This window comes from Amblyraja radiata, chromosome 1 (genome assembly GCF_010909765.2).
Source record: "Amblyraja radiata isolate CabotCenter1 chromosome 1, sAmbRad1.1.pri, whole genome shotgun sequence".
Lineage (NCBI taxonomy): Eukaryota > Metazoa > Chordata > Chondrichthyes > Rajiformes > Rajidae > Amblyraja > Amblyraja radiata.
In genome coordinates, this window is record NC_045956.1 from 39,555,642 (window position 1) to 39,565,922 (window position 10,281).

A 10,281-nucleotide genomic window follows, 5' to 3' on the forward strand; every position below is an offset into this window, starting at 1 on the left:
CTATACTCTGCCATAGTTGCCCCATCCAGTTAAATTTTAGGTATCGACAATGATCCCTCCATGTCTCCCAAAACAAGTGTAACATTCCCCCTGTTAGTACAGGTCGTACACCTTTGTGTTCTGGAAGGAACCAGATCCACCTACCTCACTGTTTTCCGGTGGTACGTTCCTTTCTTCAACCTGCCTCTTCTGCGGAAGAGGCGCCGGGGTGTGGGGTTGGCACGTTTTCCATGAGGGTCGCTCTGGGCCTTGGCCTAAAAAGGACCTTTGTGGTTGCTGCGCGGCCCTCATGCTTTCACCAGCGTCCTGGTGTTGATGCCTGCTGGTGGATGCATAGGGGTGCTGCCGTCTGATGTGTGTTCTGCCCGTTGCCGATGACGCTGTTATGAGCCCGACGGCTTTAAACTCTTCGTCGAGCTTTTTTACTTGTTTAGACAAGTTTCCCCCCCCGGTTGTGTTGCAGCTGTTTTGTACAACCCTGCAAATTTGGGGTTTAGTGCAGGTTTACTGTGCTCTCGCAAGCAATTGATTTCATAGTGGGTATTGCAGAGCAATGTCAATCCTGCTGTCATTTCTGTACCATCGTCTGGGCGAGCAACCGCTGTCAGAAGTTTTAAATCTTCTGTAGTTTGACCTCCTGGGTTTTTGTGCCAGTCCTACTGTACCCCCAGATCGCATTGTTTGCTGCAGGCACTTTTAACTATGTAAAGTTCACAGGCGGCATATACTTCTCCGTAATTTTGTTACCTGTTCCTGCAGAGGATGGAAGTACAGGTAGTCGATGCCGGCCGCCAGCTTGGTCTGCAATGGTACTCCTGCTTTCGTTGATCCGCAATTTTGGTGATCACTCCCAGTAGCTCCTTAGGATTCTGCACCCCCTGCACACTGCCGTTTTCTTCAGCCACGTCCCCTTCTTCAGGACCAGCCCAGCCCTGGTCCACAATGCTCTCCTCTGTCGAGGGAGATGCATTGTTTTACAGCCCTCGATAAGGTGCTGTTGTGGGAGTGCGAAGACTCCCATAGTGAGCTTGCTCCATCTCCCGGGGCAAGTCACGGGCGGACCTCTGCTGCACTCGGGCAGCGCATCCTCTTGGCCGGACTCAGATGAGTATGATCGGCCGGGCTGAATCCTGCTGGGCTTTGCCTCCAGCCTGATGCGCTGATTTGAGCTGTACGGCTCATGGCGCTGGATTCAGCTTGGCAGAGTTGGAGTCGGTAAGTGGACCTTAGTAACCACTCCAACAGTCACTTCCTCTGCCCTTGGGCAGCGCATCATCCTGGCCGGACTCGCGGTCCAGGTGTCCGTTTTTTCTTCCCCTTGTCCAACGCGCTGCAACATAAAGCACAACAAGAGGAAGAAATACAACTTCAGAATAAATTTTCATCTTACCTTGTAGGTCCATTTCAATTTTGCTGTGGGAGCGCTCCACCCCCCGCCCGTCGCTGGTGCACTGCGTGAGACGCTATGACGCGCACGCGTGCTGGCGGGGTCTTCGAAGTAAAATGAGGGATCAAACTCAGTTTACAGGGCAACGGATTTCAGACTGAGATAAAGAAATACATTTTCACTTTAAATGTTGTGGATCTCTGCAATTCCCTATAACAGTGTCATAGAGACCAAATTCCTGAATATATTTTAGAAGGAGTAAGATCTTTCTGAATACATAAGGCATCAAAGAGTATGGTAGAGAGTGAGAATAAGGTATTGAAATAAATAATCAACTCCAAGTACATCCAAATGACCAGTTGGTTCAAAGCACCAAATGACCAATCCTGCTCATTTTCAGCGCTTCTCTGCTTTTAAAGGCAAAAGATGGAGATGCTGTTGAAGTTATGCCATAGATTTAAAAAAACATCGGCTGATCTATATCTCACTGGTACACAATGTTGATGTCATCAACCCTGTCAAGGCATTTGAAGCACTTCTTCAGTTTGCTGAAAGCTTGTTCAATCACACATCCAGTGGTCAGAAGGTTTTCACTGGAGTGGCCGAGTTACTGACTGATGATATCAACTAAATTTAAACCATTTATATCCTGATCCCTTCCATTCTCCCTCTAAGTATGTTCAGAGTTCCAACAAAATTGTGGTGTTTACTGTTGCATGTCAAAAGCACTATAGCAGTTGTCCTGCACTCGTCCCCACATATCCTGTGCATGCACAATGTTTGGAACAGAAGAGGCTTTGGTTTACCATACTCCTGTAATAAGAGGATGTCTATAATTCCACACATCAATAATACCCTCCAGTGGGAATCCAGCTAAAGACATAAATCCAAGCAAACTGTCATCCAGAATGGAATCTTCAAGGGTGGTTTACAAACCTATCTGCCTCTAGAAAGGACCTTTAATCTGATACGTCTGTAGTGCAAAAATGGGCAGATTTTTTATATGATTCCAGTGGCACTCTGATAGGATTCAGAATTGAAAAATAACACCACACTGATTTTTCCAACCATTCATAATGTTTGGCTCCAGGTTTGAGAAATAACAGGTCTGTTACAGGCAGGCTGCCACCAGCGAATGTGATGACACGAGTCTCCTGAAATACTGTGACAAGGAAAGCCATCCCTGCCTTTACATCATAATTCACAAGTTAGTTGCAGGAGAAAACAAAAATGATTGTATGTTTTATTCTCCTTTCTCTTCAATCTACCTATTGGGTCTGCCAGGATATTAGGTGTTCTGGTTAGAAGGGGATACTGGAAACCAGATGCATGTCTGGGATTGGGAGCTGTTGAACAGAGCATAGCATTAAGTATAATTAGGAGGGTGGGGAAGAAGCAGCGGACATGTGGCCCTGTGCCTGACCCCATTCATGTGGGTTTGCACTGCTGGGTGGGGCCTATGCAATTGCCCACATATGTGTGAGCATTGATATCCAGGCAGCAGAGTCTGGTCTCTGATTTTTTTGGTCCCATTAACAATTGGATCAGGATAAAATCAGAAAATGATGGAAATATTCATCAGGTCAGGCCACATCTGTGGGAAGAGAAGCAGAGTTAATGTAGGTCAAATATCCTTCCTCAGGAACATCTAGAATCAAGACAACGTATTGTAGTAGCTACTGTGTAATGGCCACCCCATGTTAAACGAAAATGTGAGCAGTCAACCTTCATGCCAAAATACAAACATTGGGACCGAATATCAGGACTCTTGTGGACAATCCAATAGTGGCAGACCTGAATACTGATCTACTATTATAATATAGAAAAGAGAATAGCCCACAATATCTATGCCGAACATGATGCCAAGATAAACTAATCTTATCTGCCTGCACACAATCCATATCCCTCCATTCCTTGCCTATCCATGTACCTTTCTAAATGCCTCTTACATGTCACTACTGAAACCTCAGGTTCATGATCCACTCGCTATCCAGGCCCAATACTACACAAACGGCAAGTTCAAAAAACATATTACGACCGGACCAGCTGCCCCCTCACTCCTTTGTCTCCCGGACAAACGGCCCACCTACAAACACAGAAAGGACATGATCGCACAGTGGCAGAAACCTACCTGGAGCAACGTTCATATTCAACGTTCCGAAGGAGGAATTTACAGGCGCAACAGAAAACATATCCTGCCGGTGAGCGGCCCAAGACCATCGCAGCAGTTCTCGTATGGCTACGCCAATGTCCCGAACTTTGTGCCAAAGACTAATGGAAAGATTATGCGTTCAAACCGTAATGGCTCCCCAATAGCCAAAGAGCCACAGGTGTTATTGGCGAAATCACCTATTAGACCACCGGTGGTGTCACCCATGAAGTCTCCTACTAAGCCTGTTGAACCACCACCAGATATGATGTCACCCGCCCCTCCAGCAGAGGGCCTGTTCTGTACGCGTATAGGACGGGTTTGTCGGCCTAACCCTAAATACAAATACTGTATTACAGGCTCCCATTATTTAGGCCACATTGTACTCCTCCTTATTCATATTATTCACGGCTTAGTGGCGAGTTATAAAGCATGGTGTCTTCCTACTATTGGAAGCTTTAGTTATAGTCTTCCTACTATACATTGGAAGTTTTAGTTATATGCCTGTTTAGTTGCATGGTTTATTATACTTAAGAAGGAGGATATGCAGTTGTATAGGGCTCTGGTGAGACCACATCTGGAGTATTGTGTACAGTTTTGGTCTCCTAATTTGAGGAAGGACATCCTTGTGATTGAAGCACATTCACGAGATTGATCCCTGGGATGGCGGGACTGTCATATGAGGAAAGATTGAAAAGACTAGGCTTGTATTCACTGGAGTTTAGAAGGATGAGGGTGGTTCTTATAGAAACATATAAAATTATAAAAGGACTGGGCAAGCTAGATGCAGGAAAAATGTTCCCAATGTTGTGCAAGTCCAGAACCAGGGGCCACAGTCTTAGAATAAAGGGGAGGTCATTTAAGGTGAGAAAAAACTTTTTAATCCAGAGAGTTGTGAATTTATGGAATTCCCTGCCACAGAGGGCAGTGGAGGCCAAGTCACTGGATGGATTTAAAAGAGAGTTAGATAGAGTTCTAGGGGCTAGTGGAGTCAAGGGATATGGGGAGAGGGCAGGCACGGGTTATTGATAGGGGATGATCAGCCATGATCACAATGAATGGCGGTGCTGGCTCGAAGGGTGAATGGCCTCCACCTGCACCTAGTTTCTATGTTTCTATTTCTATAATGTAGATCAGTCAGTATTAGTTGACCTGATCCGTCATGTTCTACTGCATGCCGCTGTGTACACAAACAGTCATCTGATTGAGTGCCTCATATTATCCAGTCTGTTAGTCCAGCCTCTAATTAGATTTGTTGCTGAGTTTGAGCTTACAACACCTATGTTTTTAAGCTCTGTGTGTTTACTATAAAAACAACTTCTACTTATGTATGGATCCTGAGTTATTACACTTGTTTATAGTACCTGTTTCGACCACCATCCCAGGCCACACTTTCCTGGCACCTACTACCTTCTGTGCTAAAAACTTGCCCTGCACATCTTCTTTGAACTTTGCCCGTTTCACCTTAAAGTTATGCCCTCTAGTCTTCGAAATTTCCACCCTGTGAAGATTGGTTCTGATTGTCCACCCTAACTATCTCTCATATAAATGTATATACTTTATCAAGTCTCCCCTCAACCTCTGGCATTCCAGAGATACCAATCTATGTTTGTCCAACCTCTCCTTGTAGCCAATACCTCATCCAGGAAGTGTAACATGGAAACTCAGACAGTTAGACATTGATGTTACAATTTTGAGTGACAGTGAATTGGCCAGAAGAGATTGAGGATCAAACCAATGACAAACAAAAGGATTTCCTGCTTTGAAAGCTTCATATTTTCCTCAAGGAATAGGAAATACCTCTATAGGCACATGAAGGCAGAAGACGGATGAGCTGAGAACAGGAGGTGGCTGAAGAGAACACAGGAGGTTCAGACACTTACTGATAGCCATGACATGCATGGGTTTGTCTGCACCGTTAAAAACATCTGTGGCCCAAACTCCCACCCCACTGAGTACCAAGAATGGGAATGAACTAATCAGGGACTGAAAGTCGGTCAAAGCCCACTGGAAGGAACACCTCAAAACTCTCTTCAACCTTGACTTTCTCCTTAGTATATGTGTTGGAATCTAACCGAACCTATTCCTTTCTGCTTTGTTGCCACTGTTCATCTTCACTAAGTCAAAAAGACTATAGAAGGCCTTGTTTTCCTGCCCATCTGTGGGAGAGTGCAACTTTCTCACACTGGACTCATTCACCAACACAATGCCCAAGACTGGAATGAAAGGACGTCATCCTCCATTCCCAAGTGAATGCCTAAGAAGAAAAATCTACTGTTCAGTTGCTGTTGATGATGAGGCTCTTCATCTAAAAACCAATGTAAAGAGGGTTTTTTTTTCACCCATCACTACATGATTCAGAAAGGCTCCTTCAACCTTCAGCAAATATAATATGAACAAATTCTTTCCACTAATATTTAATTAGTGCTATGGGAGTCATCACTATTCATTGCGATACCTCCATGAATTTTAATCAGTCCTTCAATTGTATTGTTTTCAATGGTGCGTTTCAGGAAACCTGCATGTGATATCAAACTTAAAATTGTCAAAGTATCAATATAATTGTATGATTACAATATGTACTACCTCTACTAAATGGGTTGCAATTAGTCCTACTAAATATATCCAAGTTGCATGGAGAGTCCAAAAAGTTGGAATTGGCTTCTTGATGCATTCATATTATTACCTTTCAGCCCAAACATTTGGTCCTTCCCCAAACCACACCGTGAATCTATATCAATGTGCTCCTTCAGGATAAAATTCCTCCAGGATTGTAATTATTGATACTAAAAATGGTGATGCTATGAATAAATAAAGAATGGTCGACAAGGAAAAGTACTTCAACTTTCTTGCCTCCATCTTTTCTTTTTGAGAGGAACTGAGAATCAAAAAGATAACTTAGTTTACCCTTGCTTATCTTTATGAAATTTATGCAATGTGCAATTTTTTTTTGTATTTGTATTTTTCTCAGATCCTGATTCAGTTCATAGAAACATAGAAACATAGAAAATAGTTGCATGAGTAGGCCATTCGGCCCTTCCAGCCTGCACCGCCATTCAATATGATCATGCCTGATCATCCAACTCAGTATCCTGTACCTGCCTTCTCTCCATACCTCCTGATCCCTTTAGCCACAAGGGCCACATCTAACTCCCTCAAAAAAATATAGCCAATGAACTGGCCTCAACTACCTTCTGTGGCAGAGAATTCCACAGATTCACCACTCTCTGTGTGAAAAATGTTTTTCTCATCTCGGTCCTACAAGATTTCACCCTTATCCTTAAACTGCGACCCTTGTTCTGGACTTCCCCAACATCGGGAACAATCTTCCTGCATCTAGCCTGTCCAACCCCCTTAAGAATTTTGTAAGTTTCTATAAGATCCCCCCTCAATCTTCTAAATTCTAGCGAGTACAAGCCGAGTCTATCCAGTCTTTCTTCATATGAAAGTCCTGACATCCCAGGAATCAGTCTGGTGAACCTTCTCTGTACTCCCTCTATGGCAAGAATGTATTTCCTCAGATTTGGAGAACAAAACTGTTCGCAATACTCCAGGTGTGGTCTCACCAAGACCCTGTACAACCTCCCTGCTCCAATACTCAAATCGTTTTGCTATGAACGCTAACATACCATTCACTTTCTTCACTGCCTGCTGCACCTGCATGCCTACTTTCAATGACTGGTGTACCATGAAACTCAGGTCTCGTTGCATCTCCCATTACCCTAATCGGCCACCATTCAGAAAATAGTCTACTTTCCTGTTTTTGCCACTAAAGTGGATAACCTCACATTTATCCACATTATACTGCATCTGCCATGCATTTGCCCACTCACACAGTCTATCCAAGTCACCTTGCAGCCTCCTAGCATCCTCCGCTCAGCTAACACTGCCCCCCAGCTGAGGCGAGAGGGTGAGAGAGAGGGAGTGAGAGAGCGAGAGAGGTCTAAAGGACGGATTCAGATCTCAACTACGCCTCGCTGAGACCTTGCCAGAAGTTTCAAACCTATGGCCCCCTCCAGTTTGAGCCACATGGACCAAGATACCACGTTGTAAACAACCACGTTCGCTACTTTGACTGGGAGTTCACGTTCTGCCACAGTCCCGCCAGTGGTTTACAGCTGTTTGATATCCGCTTCAGCAAGGAGCGGGTGGTCTACGAGTTGAGCGTCCAGGAGGTGAACTCTGTTTACTGCGGAGAGACGCCAGGTCTGATGAGGGCCAAGTTCTTAGACAGTTATTATGGAATTGGGAAAAGTACCAATGTGATGGTGAAAGACGTGGACTTCCCTTACAGTGCCACTTTCCTCCACATTCTCGATCTCATGGAGACGGGAAACCAAAGATCCTATAGCGGAGCAGGATAGTCCACTCGATGTAGAAGCCGTAGTAGGGTCATGTATAAGCTTCAGCACCATTTCCGTAACTGGTTTCCATCTCCGCTCTAGTATCTTTGCTTTGGTCATGGCTTCTTCATGCACAAATCATCTTTTTGTTTCTCAGCTGCAGGTGATCATTTTGATATTCCTGCAAGTCTTCCTTATTAACTTTGAACATCTATATAATTAAAAGTCTCATCTTGACCACTTTCTGTCTGTGCTGTATATTGATTTTAGAAAAAAACGTTACCTTATATGGCTGTGATTTTTTTGGCATCTTACTCACAGTCCTCCTCCGCTGTGCAGGCCCCAAGGATTTTTCCGATCAATGAAAAATAAAAGAGTTATGAGTGTTTAATAAACTTTGAGATCCTCTCTCCTGTCAATCACCGCGATGAAGGTAACGCCCCTACTGGGGGGGGGGGGGGCAGGACTATAAAACCCCGGATGCCTGGACATGACTCAGTCTCTCTGCATTGCGAGGGAGAGGCCATGAATTTCATTCTGCTGTGAATCAACTGAACTGTAAGTCTGCAATGTACTTGAATAAATGATTTGTTAGCCCTTAATGAAAATGAAATGAGTTGATTGGCCTGCCCTGTGCTTTGAAACTGCAGTGGCAATGGAAATGAAATGAAAATGTAATGAGCTGTTCGGCCTGCCCTGTACTTGAAACTGCAATGGCAATGGAATTGAAATGAAAATGCAATTAGCTGTTTGGCCTGCCCTGTGCTTAAAACTGCAATGGCAATGGAAGTGAAATGAAAATGCAATAAGCTGTTCGGCCTGCCCTATGCTTGAAATTGAAATTAAATTAATTAGTTGTTTGGCCTGCCTGAAACCACTAATTTCAGCCCACAAGGACCCTATTAGCCGAGAAACCTTTGCCCAAATCACCAGTATTAGCCCAGGAGAAGCATTTTGGCCCAAAAGGCCCATGCCAGGCCAGGAAAAGTCCAGAAAAACTGCATTTCACTGAGATTTTTTTTAAAGAGCCCCTTCGGCCCATCAGGCATGTAATAGCCCAGCAGGAGTCCCTTCGGCCCATCAGTAAGTATTACCCCTGCAAGTATTAAACCTCACCCCAGTATTTTTCTCCCTCCCTTCATTGGCTCCCTGTGAGATCCAGGCCAGGATAGAGTTTCCTCATTCATTGCAGTGATCTGCAGAAAAAGATGAAAAATGTTTAAAATGATTCTCCACCCTCTCCCCCTTCTCTCTCACAGAGTCTCTCACCTGTTTTGGGCAGAATTTCAGGCAGTTTCTGAGCTGCCAGCCCACCAGTCCTGAGTGACTGAGCTGCCAGCCCATCAGGCCTGAGCTGCCAGCCCAAGAATCCATTCAGCCTGCAATGTCCATAATAGCCCTCTGGAAACCAGTCACTTCGGCCCACAATACCCATACTAGCGCTCCAGAAAGCCCCCCACTGGCCACCAATATTGGAATTGGTGGAGAGGTGGAATATTGCGTTGGGGGACCAGCCCTACCGTGTGAACATTAGTCTAGTACAAAATATTGCCATTAGGAAGGAGCTCCAATCCTGCACCCACTCAAGCCACCTTCCCTCCGACACGGACACAGAGCGATCGCCGGCCCCCTTTTTTTTGTTAAACATCTATTTCCTTCGGGTGTTTTTTTTTTAATTTCCCCCTTACCGTTTCCGTACTTTTTCTATAGCTGTCATGACCCGTTTGATGCCATCCTTCTCCCTGCTCCTGGTCTCGGCCCGCACCGATCTGCCGGACATGCTGTGTGTGTGTTGTGTGTTTGTTTCGCGGAGACTGAGGGGAGAAGCGCCGGCACCAAGAGCGAGCTAACGCGTGGACAGACGGACAAAAGCAACGACCATAGAGCGGAATAGGTGACATTTCGGATCGAGGCCCTTCTTCAGACTGACAGTCAAGGGAAAGAGAAACGGGAGATATAGGCATATCTTCCATTCATTTGTCCGTAGTACTGTTGTCATTTGTCTATATAACCATATAACCATATAACAATTACAGCACGGAAACAGGCCATCTCGACCCCTCTAGTCCGTGCCGAACACATAATCTCCCCTAGTCCCATATACCTGCGCTCAGACCATAACCCTCCATTCCTTTCCCATCCATATTATCTTTTGCTCCTCTTTCCCCTGACTCACTGAAGAAGGGTCTCGACCTGAAATGTCATCTATTCCGCTCTGTGATGGTTGCTTTCGTCCGTCTGTCCGCGCGTTCGCTAGCCCTTGGTTAAGTACCACAGGATAAAGCTGTGAATTCACGCACAGGATGGAAACCGGAAACTGAAAACTAGGGGAACGCCGTCCCCCTGCGTACCCCCCCTTTTCCATCACTGCTCCCACCCCACTCTATGACTCTGTAACACCG

The 10,281-nt window shown here is 45.2% G+C and overlaps 1 long non-coding RNA gene across 1 annotated transcript; it reads right to left on the minus strand.

Annotated features, from left to right (window-relative positions):
• Positions 1–1,238: 1,238 nt before the first annotated feature.
• LOC116971200 lies at positions 1,239–9,717 on the minus strand. The gene is made up of 3 exons (XR_004411439.1): positions 9,568–9,717; positions 8,996–9,011; positions 1,239–1,248 (listed from the first exon to the last, which is right to left on the minus strand). It is a non-coding gene; the product is annotated as an uncharacterized LOC116971200 (long non-coding RNA).
• Positions 9,718–10,281: the final 564 nt, after the last annotated feature.